This window comes from Falco peregrinus, chromosome 2 (genome assembly GCF_023634155.1).
Source record: "Falco peregrinus isolate bFalPer1 chromosome 2, bFalPer1.pri, whole genome shotgun sequence".
Taxonomy (NCBI): domain Eukaryota; kingdom Metazoa; phylum Chordata; class Aves; order Falconiformes; family Falconidae; genus Falco; species Falco peregrinus.
Genome location: NC_073722.1, coordinates 85,030,823 through 85,054,635, shown reverse-complemented (window position 1 = coordinate 85,054,635; position 23,813 = coordinate 85,030,823). Strand labels below are relative to the sequence as shown.

Below are 23,813 nucleotides of genomic sequence, written 5' to 3'. Positions count from 1 at the left end.
GCAAATCACTTCTCAAGTCCTGCTGAGCTCCCGCAGTGCCCGCTGAAGTCAGTGCTGTCCGTCAGCGCAGGCTTTCCTCCAGCTGTACGGCAATTAGGACTTTTGCCTATGAAACCCTGTCCTGCGGTGTGATGGAGTGGCACGTACCTAACACCACTTAAACTTGTGCTCATCATGGCAGGCATTGCCTATCACACGCCTCGGAGAAGGACGTGCAACATGTTCTTGCGCTGTGTGACCTACTTAAAGCAAGTGGGAGTCAATAGCTATTAACTCCTCTCTGTTCTGTCAGTCAATACTTTGTCCTTAAAGCAGTTGTTTTCCTCTCCCTGCCGCACAGTTCATGATCACGGGGAAAAAGGAACTTTCCTCACGTCCATCCCCCAGCGCTGTTTCCCATTAATAGAGTCAAGTGAGGGCTGATTTCCAAACCTTGAGCCAAGAGAGACTGGTGCCGGGGGGGGGCACCGCAGCTCTCTCCGTGGTCTCGCCTGCTGGGTGAACAACTCTGACTTTCACGTGTTTATCTCCTCTTCTCCCAGGGCACTGGGCAGGGGGGTGCAGTCAGCGTGTCAGGATTGAGCCTATAGGTGTGCCGTACAGCCTGCAAGCACCGAGAGGGACAGAAAGGGCCGCTGTGCAGCGCGATTTCTGAAACAACGGAGGGAACACACGTGTGGAACTGGAGATGCTAGGAAAAAAAAGGAGTGATCCTTCAAGGTACTTAAATAATGTTTCATGACTCAAGTGAAATGCTCTCGTTAGGCCCTCTGGAGGAGAATTTGACATTTTCTGTGCCACCTGCAAGATTAAAAGAAAATGCTGTTGGCTTCTGCATTGTCTCCTGAAAGGCACAGGGGCTGACAGAAATGTAATTAAATTACCTGCAGCATTCATCTGTTGTCATAGCAGCCCTTGCAATAAGTATAAGAATAATTTCATCTACAGCTTAGCTTGATGCAGCTTTGCCTAAACCAGCCAGAAAGCAATTTTCTATCCCGTATCTGGCAGAGAGAGAGTTCAAGGGTTCTCATTTCAGTTTCACCAACAGTGGTCTACAACAGGGTAAAACGGCAGATTATGCCTTTGCTGGGTTCCTCCAACATCAGACAGCACCCATTACCTGTGGGTGATCCCGTGTAATTCAGGAGGTCAGATTAGACGATTATATTTTCTTCTAGCCTTAAAAATCCCAGAATCGCTGCATCAACATATATGCAGATAATAAAAGCAGAGTGCAGCGTTTTTCCCATCTTGACCAAGTTCCCCAGAACGCTGTGGCTGTGCTGTAAGAGCATGCCTTATGTTTTGCTAGAGCTAGGCCTGGGTTTGGATGTGTGGAGCACAGTGTGGACACAGCAGTTCTGGCACTGATGGAGAGCACAACAGAGTGAGCGGAATTTGGGTTTGTTGTCTTTTTTTTTTTTTTTTTTTTAACTTACCAAGTAGTATTTTTTCAAGCTGAAATGTTATTGATGGACCCAGGTGGCTCAAAGCATCTCGTGACTATCCTTTGGTAAATGTGGAATGAGCTCCCTGGTGCAGCTCAGTATCCCGTAGGTAACTGGTACCTCTCACTGTGCTTGGCAGAAAACCCTAACTGCTGCTGAAAACTGAGACCTGGAAAAGGATGGAATGTCACTGTTATTTCCGGTCTGACACAGAAATGAGGTTGGTTGTGAAGGAGTAAAATAAAGGCAGAAGTTTAAAGATCTAACAGTAAATATGCTGAAGGTCATGGGACATAATAAACTCAACTCAACAATTTAATTCAACACAAAGAATGCATCTGTATGCACTGAATAGTAGGTAAGAATTTGACATGACGAGATGGGAAGGCTTTGTTATCCTCATGTCTTGCCGGGATTTGCTTCAATTATGCCAAAGAATGTTACTTCATTCTTGCCCTAATAACACTGTAGAGGAAATTAAATTACTCATATATAACAAAAGTGAACTGATTTTGACATCTCTTCTGGGCAAACCTCCTGCTGTATTAGCTCCTGAGCACATTCTCCCTCACTTAAGGTCTCATGCATATGTATGATTATCACTCATAGTAAATATAAGCACTCTGTGAGAACGCAAATTAACTGCAGGATGTAATGGAGGTCGCCAAGGGTATTTTTTATTGTTGACTGGCACATGAAATCTACAGTACGGGTGCAATAATGAATGAGGCATGTGAGAAATAATCCCATCAAAGGGTGCTCTGACATCAGGAACCACAACAGCAAACCTGATGTCACTGGAACCTTGAGCTGCTTTTATTGTGCATAAATTTTATTTAATTTTAAAAGGAGCTTTGGTTTAGCTTGAAAATGTTCTTTATAAACTCATCGATTGGTGAAAACTGTTAAAGGCTGTAGAGCTAAAAAAGAATTATTTTTATTTTTTAAGGCCAAGAGACCTTAGCCTTTCGTTTTAGCTAGATTAATAACGGTGGGTTGTCTCTGATGCGATGGCTCTTTCTTAACGTTTGATTGCTTTTTCATTACATTAGCTAGGTTTTGGAAAGTTTTTATAGTAAATTTAGCCTCCAGCAGTAAACCTCATAACCTTGAAACTAACGTTGAACCCCGCATGGCACAGACTGTTGCCTCAGTGATCTGCTCTTGCAGGCTTTCAGTAGGAGGAAGCTAACTCGCTCCAGACAACGCAGCATTTAAAACAATGGAGCTTTATTTTTAAAACCCATCACTTTTCCCAGCCCATTCCCAATGCAGGTCTCAACCTTTGTTCTTTCCAGAAAACTGCCTCTTATTTGACCTTTAATTCGGCCGCAGCCCAGCAGCTCGGTGAGAGCTGGTTTTGAGGTGGATGTTGCTGCAGTGTTTTCTTTCTTGAGCCTCAGGTTCTTCCTGTGAAGGGGGGATGGACTTTCAGGGGCGTTGCGATGCTTTTTGCTTTAATCTCGGTGAAAGAACCAAGAAAGGCTGTGAGGAGAGCAGGGGCTGGTAATTAGCAGAGGGGTAGGGAACAGCTCTGCCTGCCTTTTCCCAAGGATCACAGCTCTGCTGTTGCTGGGAGCAGGAGACAAGTCCTCTTTGGCCCATGATGGATCTCCCTGCACAGAGAGCTACGCTGCCGTATCCGAGGCGTGTCATCATTATAAAGGAATGGATCAAAGAAAAGCAGGCAGCATATATATTGCAGGCATGGGAGGGGGAGGAGGAGGAAGGGAGTTGAACTTCCATTGGAAATGGCAATGTCCTCTCCATCCATGATAGAGTAGATGAGAAAAACGGGAGAAAAATGGAGACAGATGTCCCTAGGTTAACTGTAACCTCACTTTGCTGCGTTCAGCATCGTCCCTGCAAAGCACACGCAGGCCAGCTGCCCTGAGGTGGCAGAGAGCGACTGTCAAGGCGCCGTGTGTGGAGCCTGCAAGCGGGTCAGCCTGCTGCACCCCGGCCGCCACACATCCGGGGCTAAACCCTTCTGATGCAGCTTACAAAGAGTAACTCAAATGCCAAGCATTCTAGAAGACGTTTACAAAATAAATGAAATATAGAAACTAATAGAGAATGAAATTTCTGCTCATTTTACCCCTCATCTTTCTTGTTTCTAAAGCAAAACGAGTCTGGCACGCAGCTGATGGGAAACACAGTGTTTTAATGACACTTACAGCATCCCAGAGGACCATTCAAAGCAACAAAAAAACCTGGTGATGTCCTTTAAGACAGCAGATGGTTTCTTCAAGGTGAATAATTTTATTGTTTATTGCCTGCTCTGTATACTGCAAGGAATGACATTTAAGAAACTGCTCAAAGATGTTTTTTCAAAGCACAAATAAAACATTGAGGAGCCAAATTATCTATACCAGTGACTGTGTCATCACCAGAGCCTGCAGTCTGGCTTAGAGGCAAGTACGGATTTGGGACAGTGAACTTGCAGAAAACATGGAATAGAGGTCAGGTTTGTGTTTCTACCAACTTCACCATCTTTGCGATGACCTCCTGAAGGGATTCAAAATCTGGGGAGGAGGGGAAAGAGAACCACCCCCACCCCCCAGCCTGAAATCTGTATTTCAGCAGCGGTGTCGGGCACTTTGGTGCCGCTGCCCGTGCTGCAGCCACAGCAGTAGTTTGACCGTGATGGCATGCAGCTTAGCCGAACCAGCGTGCTAGAAGGCTAAAAGCACAGGAAATACCAAACATAAGGTCTCTGGCAAGGAGGTAGCGGCTTCGCTGTGTTTCATGGCTGAGGGTTTTGTGACAATGCGTTTGTTAACAGAGGGACGGTGCTGACTTTGTCTGCTACAGTGGCCTCTGCTGGGACGCGTGCAATGGGGTGGGATGCTTCTTCCCAGCTGCTGGAATGTGGCGGCGTCCTCCAAAATGGAGCCAGGTAAGGCCTTCACCTGCGTTTAGATGGAAATGGGGCCTGAGATTCAGGTAATGATAAAAAAAGCACCAAATGTTCAGTGACAAATCTTGGAACCAGAATGTTTTTATATGACATATGAAAATACAGCTTGTGAGAAAAAAATGCTGTTATAAAAGCAGTCAATCTTAAGACGCTTTGATTTATGTGGCTTTTTCATTTTTATCAGGAGAATGAGATATCATTCAAAAGCTTTCCTTTTCCAAGATACTTCAAAGTTTCCAGACCTGGCCAAAAAAAAATAGTATAGACTGCAGTAACACCTGGAAACTGCCCTTAAATCTCCTGTAAGCTTCTGTTCAAAATTTCACCAGTACTGAAGAATTTAATGCATTCATATTTGGCCAAATCTTCCACTTCATTTTCAGGGTTGGTTTGGTTTTTTTGTTTCATTTTTCCTCTTCATATTTATATTCCCCCTTCAATTCCTGTCCCATCAGGTATCTGTCTCTTCTCCAGGGAAGTATTAACTCCAAATAGAAATTCAAGTGTGACCTTTTCCACAGGTAAAAAACCTTACTGCTCACTAGTGCAAATTGTTTTGAGCCTGTACCTCCCCGATGCTCTGTCCACAGCACTCTGCTGCCAACAGCTTTGACCATTTTGTTCTGATTCTGCCATCAGATTTGAAGCCTGTAAAGCAGGCGTGTGCTTTTGCTGGGGGGGAAAAAACCAACTCACTCTCTGAAGGTAGAAGAAAGAAAATATCTGTTTATAACTTTTTTGTTTGGCTTTAGTTGATTTTTTTCTTTTTGTTCCCTTCTTGGTTTTTTTCAGATTTTCTTCTGGAAGGATAGCGAAAAGGTCACAGCAGAATGACAGGAGAAAGGTGCCCATAGATCAGCCATACAAGCTGCTTTCAAAGCCACTTTTTGGCACAAAAAGATAAAACATAATCAAAGACAGCAACTTTTTTTCCTTTTACCTGAAAGCCATGTAAAATTTCAGCCTCGAGAAGGATGGAGGGAGACAGCCTCTTCGACCAGGCAAAGCATCACTCACCAGCTGCAGCTCAGGCGCCACGTGGCTCCAGACCCCTCACCTGGGCAGAGTGAGTGTATGATTTGTTACGTTTGGAGATTATGGGTTTTGAAATGAAATCCCTCAGGGAGCCCATCCTACATGGGTGTCAGGGGCCACCACAAAAATCTAACCTTGCCTTTTTGTTTTTCTGATACAAAGATAGAGCTGCTCTTGGAGCATAAAGTCTGGGGCAAATTAATGGGCGTGTGCTGAGAGAAACCTGTGAGTTGCTAAATGAAAAAGCAGCACCAGGAAGGGAGAGAAAATGTGGGCTTTGGGGTTATTGCTTTCATTTTTACTGCTTATGCAGGAGGCCTGGAGTAGGGAGGGAGCAGCTGGAAATGAGTAAAGCAGAAGCCAGCCCTGTACAGCTTGCTAGTGAAAATTAGTTGGGGAAACACTCCCCGTTAAATCCAGTAAGCATACACACGAAATCTGAACTAGAAGTATCTCACCGTAAGGGTTACGTGCAAATTAAACGACAGCGAAGAGAGGGACCTTTGTACTTCAAGTCAAGCAACATCACTGGGAATGGTCGCCTTCCCTTGGCACAGCCAGAGCCGGGATGGCTGGGGTACTGTTGCAAGGGTGGGCTTGGGGAGTGCTCCCTGCAGCGTGGGGCACGGCCACACCTGCCAAGACAAAGTTCATGATGTGGTTGGCTGTTTTTTTCAGAATTGTAAATTTTGTGGCTTTAGCAGTGAGAAAGAAAGTAGCTGCAAACACTGTTTAGAAATACTAAAATGCCAAAGAGAGAAAAAACTCCTCCCGCATAGTAAGAAGCTGCTATAACTAGGACTTGTGCAATAATTAAGGATAAGACGACGTTAGTCTGAGTGCCTGACTGGTGTGATTTACCAGGCTGCAGAAGAAGTAGCCACGGAAGCTAGCAGAATCCCCCTGGCTTACAGGGGAATGGTGTGATGGTGCTCTCATCTCCCATCTGTCGCCCAAGTTTGGGGTCGTGGGCGTGGGAAGGCAGCAGCTTCCCTTTGTGGCTCACCTTTGAGATGTAAACGCTGGTCCTCAGCAAGCCTGCCAAGCCAGAGCTCCCATCACCGAGCACCTATAGCCTGGAAAAAGCACACATTGCCTTTACTTTCTTTAAACCATTAAAGCTTTTTTTAATTGTTTTACAACTCTTGTAGCATAAGAGTTTTAATACTGTGAGTAAAGACGTATGATTAGATAAGCAGTTTTAAAGCTCAGAGCGCCGATACATTACATTTATTAATTGTGCTTGTTCATTTATCTTTGTGCCTTATTTATTATGATACAGTCCTTGAAACCTTTGTAAAATTGATTCACAAAGAAAAGCTCATTACCTGGAAAAAAAAGTACATCATTCTCTTAATTAGTGCAGTTCATGTGACCCCGCATGGAGGGTTCGTGCTGCAACACAGGTGTGGTGCAGGGGTCCAGAGCCGTCTGCATGCACCGAAGGCTGCAGGGCTGAGCCCCTCGGGAAGAAGCAGACCTGTCTTTTCTCCTCTGACAAGGGATCCTCTCAGAGAGGATCACAGGTATAACTGGATAATTTAAACTGGCAATTTAAACCATTAAATCTGAGTAGTTAAAATTTTTTAGACCAGTTTCTAGTCTAAAAACACTAAAAAACCCATCCCACTAAAACAACCTAGTCTAAAGCAGAAGCATGGCCCTCTGCCTTTAAATGCGATGAATCTTAATGTCCTTCTGCCTGAAGGGGAGGGTGAGGGGTTGTGCTCTGTTTTGTTCCCCTGACTGAGAAGAGATCACACTGAACTGTAAAGAAGGACTGAGGTTTTACCCTTGTGTATACATTTTTTAAAGAAGTGGCAAATTAGAAGTAATGACTTGGGCAGTGTGTGTTTGCACTTTCAGCTGGCCATAATAAATCCTTACACTGAACTGCTGCAAGTATTAAATCACTGCAGAGAAGCTTGTCCTTGTTCTTCACTGCGGAGACAATAGGATTTTAATAAGCAATGGCTTTGATTAGGTTCAGCAGAAAAGCCAAGGATAACTAAGTATTTGTACCTGTCAGGGATTCAGCAAGAAGCCTTGTAATTCACCTTGACTGCAAAAGCTCCTCCAAACGCACGTGAGACTTGCCCATAGGTTTTGGGTGTGGATGAGATGGGGTTCCTCGAGTACTCAACAGTACGTCTGTACTGCTGGAAACTTGCCTGCATAGTGACAAAGACTTTTTTGATTTTTTTTCCTAGTACATTGTAGAAAATACAGAAATATTAATATCCCACCCAAAGTTTGTGGTCTGTAAAAATAATGGCAGCCCGACATCAGTGCATTAAAGCAAAAGCAGTGTAAGTGATGCCCGTAATTCACAGTGTCACCCAGAGAGCTGTTACCCACCAGGGAGAGGCTGTTGGAGGACTGCAGGCTGGAGGACCTGCTGCCTGCTGACCTCAAGGACGCGGTTTGCTCTCACAACACAAACCCAGCAGGCCAGCTCATGCTAATGTCACGTAATGACCAAAAAATAAAAAGAGGTGGCAGATAGCACAGAAGACCTTACCCTGCTTAAAATGCAGCAATGTGGTCCTGGCCAGGGCTGCAGACTAGCACTGATCTGGTGCCCAGGAGCTGCTGCTGAAGCAGAAACGCCTCCTGACTTCTACAAATATGGCACTGCAGCTTTTCAGCACTATTAAAAATGGGACTATTTAGGCCAGCTCACACGGACTCGGTTTCAGGCTGGCTTCCCACTGGACTCTTAAGGTGGCAAAAGCCTCAAGCAGTTGATGTGAGTCAGGCTGCATCTTGCAAAATACTGGGCTTGTGGCAGCACAGGCTGGATCCAGGGCTATGAAGCCCTCTCCCAGCTGTGCGGGACAGTGCTGTCTGCAGCACCCGGTGCTCACAACGCACGGGTTTTCCTCCTACCTGGCCAGCCCCACAACGTCCCTCTGTAGCTCCATGCAACTGTAGAAGTTAGCTGGTGATTGAAGCCATAGATGCCACGTGTTGCTGTATTCAAAGCCTCTGGCTGTCTGGTCCAGAGTCTGACTTCCAAGGCCTGTGTGCAGATGTGAGATACTGGAGTACACCATGTACAGCAGTGCCAGCCCCTTTTGAAAAAAAAAAGAAATTTTGCCTTAAATACAATGGCTTGTAATGGCCTGGGTAGAGATTACGATGCTAATAAATGCTTATTATGATAAATGGAGTCATGTTCCTCAAAGAAGCAACAACTCATGGAAAAACAGCCAAGGAAAATGACACTTGGTGGGCTGAACCGGCTTGGTGACCAGTAATGATATATAGCCACAAAAACAGATCTGCAAAATTCACTTTGACTTAATTTTGAAGTCGCTTAATATTCTCATGATATCTGTAAAAGTTTCCAAGACAGATTTTACACTGCTTTAAACAAATTATTATTTATGTTCCAGCCACAGAGAAAAAGGGCTGGAGTATGTGGCCAGTACTTAAAATGAAAGAAATGCTCAAAATGAAAGCAGGCAAAGAAAACTGAGAGCTTTTGTTTCAGAATAATGACTGTCCCAATGGGATAATTAATTTCCCTTAGAGCAGCCTGCTATTTTTCAAAGATATTATACTTATGCAGATTTAACTGTATAAATATTATATTGTTGTAATTTCTCCAGTGTGATGCAGCTCTAATTACTCACTGCTCAGAGCATGAAAAGGAAATAAAAGATGAACAGCAAGTTAATGTTTATTTTAAAAACTAAGAAGAAAGGTAAGCTTTAAAAGAAGAAAAACAGACTATTGTGTATCAAACTGGGAGCACAGATACATTACATGGAAAGAGGAGCTCTGTAAGTCCAGTGGTCCCAGGAGGATGTTGCCAAAGGTGAGCTACAGCCTGGAAAGAGGCTTGAGGTTATTTACACCAGCTACGGCAGGATGAAAGCAGCACACCCTGAAATACACACCAAGTACACAAGCTAATGCACTGTGCTTCTCTCACCTGTTTCTTTGGATTTACCTTTAATCTGGCTATATACATCCGTTTTAACAAATCTCCAACACCAAGGCTGCCGTGGTGCCTGCGGGGCTGTTTGGCTTAAGGCTGCTGGACCAAGCGTGCTCCCAGGACAGCCTCCCTCAGGCACCCGGACAGCAAACCTGTGGCCACTGGCTGCGGCTGTCGCACCTCTGCTTTGTGCCTAGGGCTTAGCTGTACCCTTTAAGTAATCCAGTCATTTTCCTCAGACTACGAAAACCCTTTTCTGCCCCATTTTTCCTTGCCTTTCCAAGGCCTTATGCAATAAAGTGCTGAACACTGTCAGTACCTGCAGACATGTGAAGCTCCCGATTCCTCTGCAGGTGGGAGCAATAGTGCTCAGTGCAAATTCCTGAGAGCTGCAATGCAGCTGGTGAGCAGCTCAGATGTTGCCTCCTGCCAAAAGCGTAAGCCCTAATGCATTGGTGTGTGGGCATGGAGCAGAGGGCAAAGCTCTGTATCATCTACGTGATGCTGGAGCCAGTTTGCCCCACTGGGCTTGCAGCACGTTGCTCGCACCCTGCAGCAAACCCCTGGAGTGGAAGGAGCAAATCCACCTGGTCTCACCCCCGAAAATGCCCTTGCCCATCACTGGAACAGGCCTGTGATGACCATGGTTCGAATCAGCTCTGAAGCTCCAGCCCACGAGTCAGTGCTGGCAGCTGCTGAGGCAGCAGTTGCAGAGGGTCACTGGAGCACGGCCATCGAGGTGCCACGGGACGCTGACAGGTTCCCGCTGTGATGGGAAGCCCCAGCTGTCTGACTGGCCAGACCCTGGAAATGAGTTGCACTTGGTGCCAGGATTTCCAGCCACAGTGCCGGCACCTACTGATCCTCAAACCACTGTTTGTGGAAATAGGTGTTTTTCTCTCAGCCACACAACCCTTAAAAATACTCTTGATGCCAGTGGAGCTTTGCCTCGGAACTTGCACACTTTTCCCCTCCCTGTCTTCTGGTGTCCTGCACTTAGCTCTTGGGTGCAGGCATCAAGGACGTTGGACTGAATGGTAACGGACCAGCAAGCTCTTCCACCTGCTAACCTCATTTCTGACCTGTCATTTCTACCCCTCCACCACCAAAAAGGAAGGTTAAATCGCTGCCCAGTTCCTTTGCTGCGTGTCTCACAGACCTGCCACCCACCATCACAAGCCCATGTTGCTTCCATCACCTGCCTGAACTTTAGATTCAAACTTCTCCAACTCCAAGGAGAAGGAAAGTTGCTTTGTCAAGAGCAAGCCTTTATCTGCAGGGAGCTAAAAGAGATTTTGTTAGGTATTTTAGGCACGATTGCAAGATTTAAGAGTTTGATTCAAAATGTTATTGTTTTCCATAAATAAGCCACAGCTGCCACATGACAGGAAAAAGCCTTTACCAGAAACATGAAAGCTGGTACCACACAAGCCTCCTTTCCCTCTTCCTTCCTCTAGCAGATATCTCATCTTTAGCAAAAATAATTCATTTTAATTAAGTTGAGGAATACCTTTAAACGGGGCATGAGAACTGAAGCTTATTCCTGATGTACAGGACTGGAACTTAACTTGTTCATCCATGCAACATAGCATGCAGCAGGAGGAGAACCTGTAAGAATACACAGATTTGACATTTAAAGCCACCAACGAGGCCATGTGGAAGTTAATCCCAGGGCAGGGTATCCCAGCCATACTGGGCACTGCAGCCCCCTCCAGCAGTCGCCAAATGATGCACCACATTGCCCAGCAGCGCTCAGTGGCCACTCAACTGTCACCAGTCACACAGCCCCACCGGGGCTACGCCAGGTCTGCTACTGCCCAGCTCAAGGGGTGATCACTTCGCTGTGACCACATCTCGTGTGTTCACGCCCATCGGCAGCACGCGGCCGGAGGAGGGGCACGCCGTTGTGTGCCAGCTGCCCTGAATTAGCTGCTGCCTCTCGGGCTCCACATGCACAGCCCGCGCCTGCCCCACAGCCTGTGCTCAGCTGGGTGCTCTCACCAGCCGGCAGACACCCAGTTATCGCCCAGCAATCTCTCCTAGCTCACCCCAGCCCTGCGACGGTGACCCTGCCAAGGCTGCACGCCCGCGAAAGGCAGGCTTCCCAGCGAACTGCTGCACAGAGCTTGTTGATTGAAGTGCCACAAATAGGTCAAGGACGTGGCCCCTGTACAAAGGCAGCTAACTAAATGTAAAAATCCAATAAAAATAATTATGCCACTTCAATATGCAGGTCCTGCTGTTCCCAAAGGCAATGGGATGTGAGTCAGTTGCTGTAGCTACCACAGTAATGGCAAAGAAACCCTGGCTAGCCAGGTATCATCGCCAGCTAGTCCTGCTCCGACCCACGCCGCAGCCGGCTCCCCCAGGCTGCTGTCTTGGCTCTGGCTTTATGGGTTGCGTGAAGACAAGCAGCACTTCTCTGGCCATTAACTTTTACCTTATTTCCGTATTGCTTTGCCTTCAGTACTGTTTCATTCAGTGACTGGTGGCTTTGTTCTGGAGGTGCTGAGGGGTTCACTCTGTGGAAGAACTGATGCCCCCCCCCCCCAGTATTGTGTTGCCCTCGCTTCTGTTAATCTCACTTACAAATGAGAAGTGAATGGAGCATTGCAGACCTGGACAGGGATCTGCAGAGCACCCAGCCCCAGCCTGCCTGGGGAGGGGAAGAAGGCAGCCATGGATTCTATCTGCTACACTGAGAGTCAATATGGAGAAAAAAGCTCATCAGTTGGGCTTTTGCCATTCATGGCATTACTGTACATAGCAAGCAATAAAAAAAAACCCCACACCAAAGTGGCAACTCCGCATCAAACAAAGATTCTCAAACCGAAGGGCTAAAAATGCCACAAATCAACGTCTGGCTTTCTAACACTGTACCCCGAGCTGTACTGAGTGAGGTGCTTAAGGGAAAGAGCAAAAGCCTCAGCCTGATGGCAAAGCCAGGGATGCAGCAGCAAGGAGTAGTGCTTTAAAGTGCCTCCTCAACGACCAAAGCAACATGCGCTGCAAACACGTCCTGCTCCTGCTTTCCAAATTCCAAGTTTGGGTGGATTGACACAAACTACTGCCCCAATTTCATTTTTTTTTGAAACAAACACAATTCTGTAAATGACCCTTTACTATTGTATAGCAAAGCTCAGACTTACCAGGCAGTAGTTGAGGTGTTGTGCAAAGCTGGCAGTACAGATGGTGCTCCAGATGTTCTGGCATTTAGTGTGGTCACTTGGATGCCTGTGAGCCAAGAATAGCTCCAGCACTCATCAGCAAGCTCGCAGGGAAGCAAAGGCTGCTTCTGCCCTGTCAGTTATTCAGAGCCTCAGACACAATTTAAATAAATAAATAAATAAGCAAACACTTTCAAAAAGGAGACAAGTACAGAGGTTGCCTCTGGGCAAGGATGATGCTACAGAACGTTGGTGCACGTTGGCACAAATTGAAGGTCTTTGCCATTCCCTCCCGCCTTGCAGGCCGGCTCAGCCGTTTCCAGCTACAGGTTAGTGAGCTCGGGTACAGCACCGAGCTTGGGTACAGCACCAAGTCTGGCCAGCACAGCCCTGCTGGAGAGCACTGGCAGCCCATCTCGGCTGCGGGCTGCAGCCGCATGCCCACCCCAGCAGTGCCTGCACGTTCTGCCCAGCTGCATGTGTGCGCAGGGATCAGGGCTACATCGCTGGTGCTGCAGCACTCCATCAGCCCTCTTAAACGGCAGGCACACCTGTATGGATTTCTGGCTCCTGGCCAGATGCCGGCACTGCTGGCTGCACCCTTTGCCGTGTGACCCGCTCCTGCAGCACCCACGCTGCTGCCAGCACCCGCCCCCATCACAGCCCCCAGCCCGTCCCACACATTGGCCAAGAGCCTTGCCGTGCCGCCGGGTGCAGTGTGTGCTGGCGATGGCAGCACCCATGGGTACGTACCCACCTCCCCATCGCCAAAGCCACCGTGGGTCTGGTGCTGTGGGAGGGAGGGTGCTGGTGCTGAGCTGGTACATTATTTGGGTACAACTGGGGACAACCGATGCCACAGCACTGGGACTGATGGGCTCACTCCTCAGACCTTCTCTCTGCCTCTTGCCTGTAATAAACATAAAATAAAGCTATGCTTGAGTTTTTAAGACTAATTAATACAAGTGTCCAATAAACAAGTAAATGCCTGAGCGGTTTGTATAAAACCTTCCCAGGCTTTCTGCTCCGCCTGGAAGCCGGAGGGACCCATAAATCAGCGGGGTGCTGAGGCTGCTGCGGCTGCAGGCACAGTGCCCCCAGGGCAGCCAGGCAGTGCCATGCCCCGTGCCCTGCTCCCAGGCTCAGCTGCCCCCCTCAGCCCCGGCTGGGGCTGCCCTGTGAACCCCCCCGGGCCAGGCGGGCGGTGGGGTAAGGTACTGCATTAAAAGCACATTTACGGTTCTCAAAGTACCTGAATTCTCCGGTTGTTCACTTTGCCATCGCAGTAATGCCACCAAATCCAGCTTGAGGGGAAAGAAACCCACCAACCACCCAACAAAACTAACCAGCCACCCCAAAAACGGCAAAACAATACACACACACCCCAGGTTGTCTAGAAAAGCCTGGAAAGGTACAATTAGGTGCCAAGTATTCATGTTTACAGCAATTGTATCACGTGTAGGGCATGAAATCCAGCACATCCACAGCACGGACAAAAATTAAACAGCAAATTGAATGCCGTGATTCAATTCTCACTTAACAACGGCTGTAACAAGGGTAGGAAATGGAATTCCTTGACACAGTTGTCATGACAATACTCTTGAAAAATATCTGCCACAGGATAAACCCTCGCTGCCTCCACGTGACTACAGAGTGCCTGGGGCTGCTCGTCGTCCCCCATTAATGCAGCACTTTCCCTGTGATCGATTCCAGGACCGAACAATGACGCTCAGCTGCTGGATGCGAAGGCAGCAGATACCAATGGTTCCATTTACAATGCAGTTGCTATAATTAGTTTCTGAAACTAGCACTGCATTGGGAACTCCTCAAGCTGTATCATTATACATATAACGGGCTAATTGCAACGTGGTCACATTTTATTTCTTTTTTATACACATTTTTCATTGCTAATGTGCTTATTAAATAGTGACAAGTACAAACGTTTATTGTCGAAAAATTAAATGCAAATGCTATTACCATGCTAACAAAAAAAAGCCACAGAAAACAACAAAAAAACAAACACATAACCAACCTACCATATAATTTTTTTGTTACCACTACTTCGGTGCTGGTCTTCAGAATTACACTTCTAGGATGAAAATGCAGCATGTTCCTTGGAATATGAACTGTGATTAGACAAAGACAATAGTTTTACCCTTATCCTTACAAGTTGCATCATACATAGTTAACAAGTATAAATTATATATTCTCTACAGTATTTAATTATATATAACATAAAAGGAAGGCAGGAGAAGAAAGAAATCTGCTGTCTCTGCTGTTCAGTGTCAGCTTTAGAGAAATTTAAGAGCTAACTGGGCAGCAAGGAAAAAAAAAAAAAAAAAGATACACGCTTTCATCCATGAGATGTCCTGCTAATTTACTTCCCCTCATTGACTCCATGACAAATATGTTTCTAATAGCTCTTCCAAAATAGTGATAAACTTTACTGGTGTGTGATTTAGCTAGCACTGGTACATTTATTTGTGAAAACAAATAAAGGGGGGGAAAGAGAGGAGAAAAGCAAACCAGAAACACGAGAAAGGGCCCCACTGGGTGATGGGTTTGCCCCAAGAAGAAGAGGAATGAGTCACCAAGAGCAGAGCTCGGCCCAGAGTGTAACAGGCACAGTATCCCCTTGAATCAGCGCTTCAAGGGCAAAATGAGGCAGAAAGCCTCGCTCAGTTCAGTTCTGCAATAGCAATTCCAGTTAATCTGAGACAAAGCAGTGGCTTTAACATATAGATCCCCAAATCATGCTCAAAACAGTCCATTATCCTTCCCAGAATATGCCCTCACCCTGCCTGGCTCAGCCCAGGGGTCACCTTTCCCGCTGTACCCTCACCGAGCAAACACACAAATGGCTTTAGCAAAGGGCTGCATTTGCATTCCCACTCAAGCGGTGCACAGGAGCCGGTCCCAGCGCAGCAGGCACACACACAGGGCTGGGAAGCTTGCCCTCACTGCCCTCACCCTGCTGCATGCACTGGTGGGCTCTGCCCTGCTGCGGGCTGCACGGAGCTTTAGGCAGAAGCCTTGGGTGATGGGGCCAGAATAAAGCACGGGCTGTCTGCGTGGTGAAGCAGGATGCTCAAGAGACGTGACAGGGGCTGCGCTATGCAACCGCTGGATTAGTTGCAGAGATCAGTGTGTGCATGACAGACAGTTTCGGGCTGGCCTCAGGGCAGCAGCTGAACGGCCCATCTTCACCAGGAATCGCTCCCCTGGACAAACTCCTGTGTGCCCATCACCAGGGCTTTGGGGCTGCTCACCCCTGAATACAGCACTGGGGAGCAGGTACCACGCACCACAAGACAGGTCCAGCCCTTTTCGCTTTAGGGCTCGGTTCAGGCAGCTTTAGCGCCTAGCAGCTCTCTGAAAACACCTTCCAACCGACCCTGCACTCACCGACACTCCCCATCGACTTTGTACTCACACACGAAGCTGGGAACCCAGCTGGCTCAGCCCCGCGGCAGGGAGGGGATGCTGGGGGGCAGAAGCACATCGCACCGCAGCTGGGTCCGGCCTGGTGACAAAAGCTGCCGCTGAATCGCCTTGTCCAAGAGAGAGTTACCATCCGATTTTCACCATATAAAGTCAGCTAGAAGAAAAAAGTGCTTCTTTTTGCCACTGCTTTTGATGCTCCTTAGGGAAAGGCACGACCAGACCCTATAAGTTAACCTGTCTCAGGCACTTATAGACAAGTACATTTTCTTCTAAAGCTAATGCCAAATTATTTTTTCTTCTAATAGTTTTAATTATTTTTAACACCAGATTTGTTTACGCTTCCTTCTCCCCCGTCAAATCTCTTTCCCAACCCCTTCTCATGTCACAGTCATTTTTCCTCCCCCCCCGCCATGCCTTTCCAAAGGCCAGGGGCTGCTCTCTGGTGGTTGCAGTTACTTGCAGCACCAGCAGCCTTAGGAGCCAGGGTCCTCCTCACCTCACACCCCTCTGCTTGCTCGGCAGAAAGCAGCTCCGCAGCAGCCCTGCACGAACAGCTACAGTGCCTCTTCTAAACCAGTCCAGCGCAGTAAGGGGAGGGGGGTTAGAAACCCCACAGCCCCTATTTCCTGAGCTCCTTTGTGCAAGGAGGGTTTGATTCACTGTTACAGTCCTTAACATGGGGCGAACGGGGCAGTGGCTGCTGGCCGCCACCGTCTCCTCCTCCTCTCGCACAGGAATAAACACTTCAGCTACAAGGAAGCAAGGGAGGAGCAATATTAACTGCTCCAGGTTTCCACCGACGTGCAAGAAGCGTGGATCCTAGAGCTGAGGGAACTCATGAGCAGTCTCTGCACATCACCCGGTTGCCCACACCTTCTGTAGAGGCTGGCAAAACCATCATTGTGTATCACTGGAAAAGGCATTGGCTCTCGCAGCGGCTCAATGCCTTTCAGCACGGTGCCATTGCACACAGGCAGATGGATGTGTGGGTTACAGGTGCAGGTACACGGGAAGCTTTTGAAGGAGTCCCAGCAGGTGAATTACCATTTGCATGGGACTAGATTGAAGCAACTGTTGGACAAGACAAATTACATATTCAGGCAACAGGACACCGTGCTTTTTCTATCTCGAAACCTGGGGCACGTAATTCCTGCTTAAGCCAGACCCAGTCCCTGACAGCTCTCCAACAGTGTACTTTGAAGTTAAGAGCAGATATTTATCTCATACATATAAATACCTCAGATGCTCAAAAAATGTTCCATACAGTAAGCTGAAAGTTCAATATAAAAATTAAACCAGGACTTCAACAACAAAAAATCCCCTAAAAAACAATCTTGTGCTTTCCTCAGACAATCTGAAACAACCTAGAGGAAAAATTATACTGTCCAGAGGCACAGCGTCGGGTACTGCGAGGATGTTCTCATGGCTTGGCAATGCCCCATGTTTTTCTTGTTATAAATGAGTTGGCAAGACCTGCAATCAGAGAGCAAAGCCTTTGCTGCAGACCTAACCAGGATGGGGTTAACGTGGGAACGCTTTCCAAAGATAAGGAAAACCCACCAGGTTACAACTGTTCCTCCAAGAAGCCTCTGGTTGGGCTAAGCACAAATTACAAGATGTGTGAGGTGACTGAGGGGAGATGCTGGAGCAGGGTGGGAGGGCTGCAACCAAAAATCAAAGTGTCAGCTCAACAACACACACCAGGCAATAAGGGCAGCATCTCCGAGGCGGTGACCTGCAGGTGGGCTCCTGCTCCTCCTCCTCAAGGTCTGAAGGCTTCTTGTCAGCTTGGGGCAGGGAGGGGCTGCTCTCAACACGTCACCTTTAGTGAGCCCATTTCAAGGTCACCAGCATGGTGTTCAGACAGAGCACGAGCTGGCCCAACAGCACTCTTGGTATTAAAAGGACACAATCCATTAAACACACCTCTTGTTGTCCTCCCATCCTTGCCGGGGATGCGAGCTCACCTCTGGCAGCTCAGGGCATTAGTCATCAGCGTGGCATAATGTGACCTATGAGTCGGCGGCAGGGAAAGCGGGTACCTGCAAGCCTGCAATTTGGTAGCCATCAAAAGATGTGGATGGCTTGGCAGATCCAAAATTACAGTGCAAGTAGGAACTGAAGGTTTTACAGGGGAAATTATTATTGTCAGGGTTTTATGGAGAAAATAACCCCACAGAATGTATTTTAAGGTAGTAGTTTAGACAGGAGCATGATAACATCATAAACCATATGAAGAAAACTTGGGGCATTTAAAAACATCAGAGGAAAAACGAGAGTGAATTACTACTGTCTCGCCTTTCCTAGTTATTTGCTGTCTTAAATGATATGTGTGTGCGTGCGTGTGCATTTGTAAATATCTTTCTTTAATTCTTTTCAGATAGATTTTACAAATGGAAGAGCTCACAGTGTTGCTGTATTAAAGAGAAAAAATAAAAATCTGTGAGTGTTTACAAGCACTAGCCAGAGAGTATAAGTAACCGCATCGCTACAGAAGATGAAGGATGCTATCACAGAGCAGCCCCTCCATCTGGCTGCAGCCAGCAGGGCCAGCAAAGCTCCCTTTGAAAACCTCCCACCTCTCCTCCCTTGGATTTCAGAAGCCAACAGAGCCCTGCCTGAGCAGGCACATGCCCCCACGATAAGTAGGTTTGATTTGTTACGGGGATCTTCTCAGTGGGCCTTTATGCCTCAAAACCTGTGAGCGCTGCATCAGCACTGCCTCAAGGGCAAGGGGCAGGTGCCTGGGTACTGCTGAGGGCGTATGGCGAGGCCAGGAGGACACACCAGCGTGGTGCCCTGCTGCCTCTGCGCAGCAAACAAAGCACTGCAGGGTGCACGCAGGCACAGCCTCAATTCCACCCTAAAGCGCACTACCCAGTGCTGTCCCACACTGGGATGAGCCTTTGCTCTAACCCAGCACTGACCGCGTCTCCCTCCCAGACCAGCTTTCCTAGAAGGTGGAAGAGGCAGACAGCGCTAAGCAGGGCTGTAAGCCACTCATCCACATGCATTTCAGCAGGAAGGCAGTCCTGTGTTCCGCAGCGCTGAGGTGGGCTACACTCCATGTCTGCCATTTATCAGAATTAAATGCCATAAACACGTGTCCTTCAGCCAGCCTGGGAGAGGGACTGAACCGTCAGCGTTTCCTGAGCCTCGTTAACCAGACACACCATGCCAAGGGCTTCTGAAGGAAAGCAGAAGGTCTCTAACTGCACGGAGAAAGGCAGAGGGAACCCACCTCATCTTTCTGAGGGAGGAGGCTGGAAGGTGGCAGAAGAGCCTATTTTGGGAGCTCAGCTCCCTGGCTCTGCATACTGGCACATCACCAAAAGCTCATGTCTGACAAAAGAAGACATGAATGAAAGTCTAAAACATATTTAAGCAACTTTCTAGGAAGGGTTTTCTCTCCCTTTCAAAAATACAATTAGGATCCAGCACTGTTTTGAGACTGATCCAACATTTTAACTGCAAATCACTAAGCGGGAAGGTGATGAATGGAAGTGTCTGGCTAACACAGAGAGAGACAAAGGGATTTCACCCTTCATTGAACTTTAGCACCTTCCCAAGGTTTCTCTCTCAAAGTTCAGCTTTGTAACTTCTGCTGAAGTTTTGGATTACCAGGTCTTGCTTCTCAGTGCAGGATATGAGGACAAGGCAGAGCCAGGCATCTCCCGAGCATGTGAAGAGCTGTCCCCCACGGGTGGGCTGGCTGTGTAGGATGCTCTGCCTGCATCCCGTCCTTCAGCCTATCTGTCCCTCAGCCTATCCAGCTGTGGGCAGCCAAACCTGCAGGGTACAAGGTGCCAGCCTGGGAGGGTGTCGTGGCTTAACCCCGGCTGGTAACTAAGCACCACGCAGCTGCTCGCGCACTCCCCCTCACCCAGAGGGGCGGGAAGGAGAATCGGGAAGGAGTGTAAAACTTGAGGGTTGAGATAAGAACAATTTAGTAATTGAACCAAAATAAAACAAAACCACTAATAATAACAATAACAACAGTAATAATTAAAAGGAGGGAGAAGAGGGAAGGAATTAAATTCAAAGGGAAGGGAGAAAAGAAACCAGGTGATGCACAATACAACCTCTCACCCCTGCTGAGCAATGCCCAGCCGGTCCCTGAGCAGCGATCGGCGGCTCCCAGCCATCCCACAGTTTATGTACCGAGCATGAGGCTCTGTGGTGTGCAATGTCCCTCTGGCTAGTTCGGGTCAGCTGTCCTGGCTGTGTCCCCTCCCGATTTCTTGTGCCCCTCCAGCTTTCCCACTGGCGGGGCCTGAGAAACTGAAAAGGCCTTGGCTGAGCATAAACATCACCCAGCAACAACCAAAAACACCCCTGTGGTAGCAACACTGTTCTCACACCAAACCCAAAACACAGCACTGAACCAGCTACTGAGAAGAAAACAAACTCTGTCCCAGCTGAAACCAGGACAGCCGGCAAAGCTGGAAAAGCTGCAGAGGCTCCCAGGGCAGCTCACCACCCTCCTCCTCAGCCGCCCAGCAAGCCCACAGCTCGTGGGCTCAGCAAAGTGCTGCACGGCTTTTGTGGTGTGGCCCCTTTGGAACTGGGCAGCAAACCCAGCCAGCACCCCCTGGGCTGCCTGCGGCGCCCAAACAAACACAGCGCAGGCAACTGCCAATGCAGTGTGAGCACAGGCATCCCTAGGTGTCCGGGCAAAACAGTTTCTCCCCAGCAAACAGATTCCTAGGTGGTGTAAGCCAGCCTGGATGCTGATGTCAGTGGGGCCATGCCAATTTCTATCATTTAAAGATCTACTCCAGACTATTTAAAGAACAGGCAGGTCTCTGTCAGAGCAACTCCCAGCACATCTCCGTCAGCACAACACACCCTTTCCTAGGAAACTTGTCAGCCAGCAGTATGAGTTATTTCAATGGCTACATCACTTCAGCCAAAACCTCACCATCTGCTCTACCCTCTAATTACCAATGCAGAAAACATAATTCACAATCAAATCACATAAAAAAGGAAAGAAAAGGAGCAATTAAAATGCATATTCTGCCAAGCAAATCAACCTTCTCTTCCCAGCCACACTGTACCCACTACTGCTGTTGCCTCTTACAGGCAGGGTCAGAATTAGTCCCAGACTACTGGAGACTTCAGCCCTGCTGCTTTCTCTGACAACAGCCCTCCAGGCTTGATCTCCTCATCTACCAGGGACTCTCTTCAGCTGGAGTGTGCTGTTTTATCTACTGATGACTTGCTAATCCTTGGGATAATTTTTTCCGAGGGAGCAACCTACCTTTCCAATGTACAGACGTATCTCCGTTATTTCCTGCTCCCTGCCTCTCTTCTGGGATACTCCTGGCTCACGAGTCAACAAAAACTTGAGGGTTTGGGGGGAACAAGCAAGGCCTGAGGGTGGTGCATTTGCCAGCAAACACCCCAGGCTGAATCCATCTTTGGTGCGACGTCATTGCACTTAGTGAAGTTACCATCTACTCTGTAACGTGCATATTGAAACATACATTAATGTTCAGGCATCATGTATACTCTGTAAGTAACTCTAGCCTACAGGGACAATTCTTTGCACATTCAAAATTCAGGGCCTCCTTTGCTAACAACAGCTGATTTGGAAGGGCTGAAATCCAGCTCTAAGGCCAGAGTGAAGGAGGGTCCTTGGAGAGGGATGTTCTGCTGGGGAGAAACATTTGACCACTGTGCCTTACCCCCACGTACCTGACCCGTGAGTCCCTGGCTGGATCACACTGCTAAGTAATTTCATCTTTTTCTTTTAAAAGCCTGCTCCAGTAACCTTCCTCCCCTGCTTACCTTCAAAGCTGCTCCATGAGGTGCTCCTTGGCAAGGAGAGCGTGAGGCTTATATTCTTTCAGAAATGTTTTAGGGCTTCACAATAGTTTTACAATACCTTGCAGCAAAGTGGCAGGTGGGATTCTGGACTAATCGATACACTAAGCAGAGCCAAGCGCCGGATCACTGATCTGAACTGAAAGAATAAACGGTAAATCAAAAGAACACAAAAGTACCATCAGTTCTTCAAAGCAAGAAGTTCTGTAACTTGTTCCGCAAGTAGTTTGGTTCCCAGATTTGCAGGCCTGTACTGCGAGCTCAGCACAATAAAAGGAGGAAGCATTTGTCTTGCTGCACCAGATGCTGTGCCTGAGGAGGAACTGCAGTCCCCATCGCTGCTGTGGGTGATCACAGCTGCAGCTCTTGCCCAGCTGAACACAGGCAGCCTGAGCCAAGCCTGGGGCTTGGGCAGCTCTCCCCAGCCCAGTTCCCAGCGCTGCGTTTGCCTCCCCTGGCCTGGGTCTGCCCTTCACAAACCAGAACCGTGTGATGTTACACGAGGGGTACTGGATGCATGCAGCAGCCCAAGGTCCCTGCAGCTGGCTGGTGGTGCATCACGTCAAAGGCAGCCGTGCAGCCTCCTCCCTCAGGAAGCAGCACTTGCCATCAGGCACGCAGCAGGCTTCTCTGGCGATCAGCAATGGGGCCGAGATGAGTCACAGCTCTCAAGTGGCCTCAGAACCATGACAAGGCCTCAACCAAAAGCCAAGGGTCACATCATCGTTGCTGGCAGATGGGAGTGGTGGCCAGGAGGTTGATTGGGCCATTAGGCAGCTTGCCATTAAGGGACCAATGACCAGCTGCCTGGCTGTAAAACCTGTGATACGCCGCTCCACGTGTGGGAGACGAGGCAAAGGGGAGGCCAGCAGCCCCAGCAGTGGGCACCAGCTATCCTGGCTGCTCAGGAAGCGCATTGTGAGCCCCTACTCTTCTCTCCTTTACAGCTACAATCTTAAATCAGGACTTGCAGGGGCATCCTGCCGACCCAAGTAAACCAAAGAGTTCTGATCAGGGAAGAAGGGACCCGCCCTTCCCATTTTCTTAACAGCCCCTGTGTCAAGGCAATACCCATCACCTATTACCACACAAGTCTTTTTTTTTTTTTGCTACTCAGAGATTATAAAAGCCAAACAAAAGACATGCAACAAGTTATAAATTCAGAGGAGATCTCTTTACGTGCTAAACTACAGCTGAACTGTAGTAACGGTTGTTATACAGAAACAGCCATAAAGCTATAATGTGGATCAACACATTTTATCACAGCCATTCAACAAAATACTGAATCCATGCAGCTTAGCTATTACCTTTCTACAGCTATGAAAGATTTACCATAGCTTCAGCTTAATCTAGAATTTTATTATGTAGTTATTTTAATCTCACTTTATTTTATCACTGCTTGGAGTCCTATTATCAAACTAAGATCGCGTTTGGATATAGCAGTAATGAATAATGTTGGAAACAGCTAAAACAGACAGAATCCTGCTCTGTTTTGCCACGCGGTAGAAAACCATCAAGCGAGCCTTTACAATGAATTATAGAGTGATAAAGGGGTAGCTCCTGCTGGGGGGCTGGGATGAGTGTTTACCTGGGTGCTGCCGGCTCCTCGATATCTAGTGCTTGAGCATCTCGTCCACCATCAGGCTGAAGGGCAGGAGAGACCACAAGACTCTTCTCTAGGCCCATGGTGGGATGCTGGGCACTGGCCTGATGTTCAGCTGCTCTCGCCCACGTTTGCTGAGGTGAAGCCCTTGTTTGGGCGGACGGACAGACCCGCGCCAGATGGTCCCTCTCCCCTCCTTGCCAGTCCCGCTGCAGGCAGGCTGGGACGCTCACCTGCAGACAGCTTGACAGGGCTCCCACAGACTGGCAGAGACACCTGATGGGGATCTGACCCCGCAGGCCGGGGTCCGAGGTGTGCCCGGGCTGAAGGAGCCCCCAAGCACCGGCCGGACCCCGGGGCTGCGCCGCTGCCCGTTGGGGGTCCTGCCGAGGCCTCCGGGGGAGCGCCCCCCCCCCCCCCC

The 23,813-nt window shown here is 48.2% G+C and overlaps 2 long non-coding RNA genes across 23 annotated transcripts in view; one reads left to right on the top strand and one right to left on the bottom strand.

Annotated features, from left to right (window-relative positions):
• The window catches only part of LOC114011022 (uncharacterized), a 28,629-nt gene extending 23,307 nt beyond the window's left edge, over positions 1-5,322 (top strand). For 2 of the 3 annotated variants that reach the window (XR_008745842.1, XR_008745841.1), the window contains 3 exons: positions 543-720; positions 1,591-3,703; positions 4,237-4,350. This is a non-coding gene — a long non-coding RNA (uncharacterized LOC114011022). Of the gene's footprint in view, positions 1-542; positions 721-1,590; positions 3,704-4,236; positions 4,351-4,826; positions 4,893-5,163 lie in introns of those variants that run through there. The other variant, XR_008745843.1, reaches the window with a different exon arrangement.
• On the bottom strand, positions 666-23,792 carry LOC106112225 (uncharacterized). 20 transcript variants are annotated; one of them, XR_008745832.1, is made up of 9 exons: positions 21,754-23,371; positions 14,556-21,424; positions 12,502-13,429; positions 10,863-10,960; positions 8,296-8,480; positions 6,413-7,577; positions 5,312-6,041; positions 1,443-1,620; positions 666-801 (listed from the first exon to the last, which is right to left on the bottom strand). It is a non-coding gene; the product is annotated as an uncharacterized LOC106112225 (long non-coding RNA). The 20 variants fall into 20 exon arrangements; XR_008745834.1 differs by having other exon boundaries at positions 5,312-5,428; XR_008745824.1 differs by lacking the exons at positions 666-801; positions 1,443-1,620 and adding exons at positions 3,596-4,363; positions 23,378-23,792 and having other exon boundaries at positions 5,312-5,428; positions 21,754-21,928.
• Between the last annotated feature and the right edge of the window lie 21 nt (positions 23,793-23,813).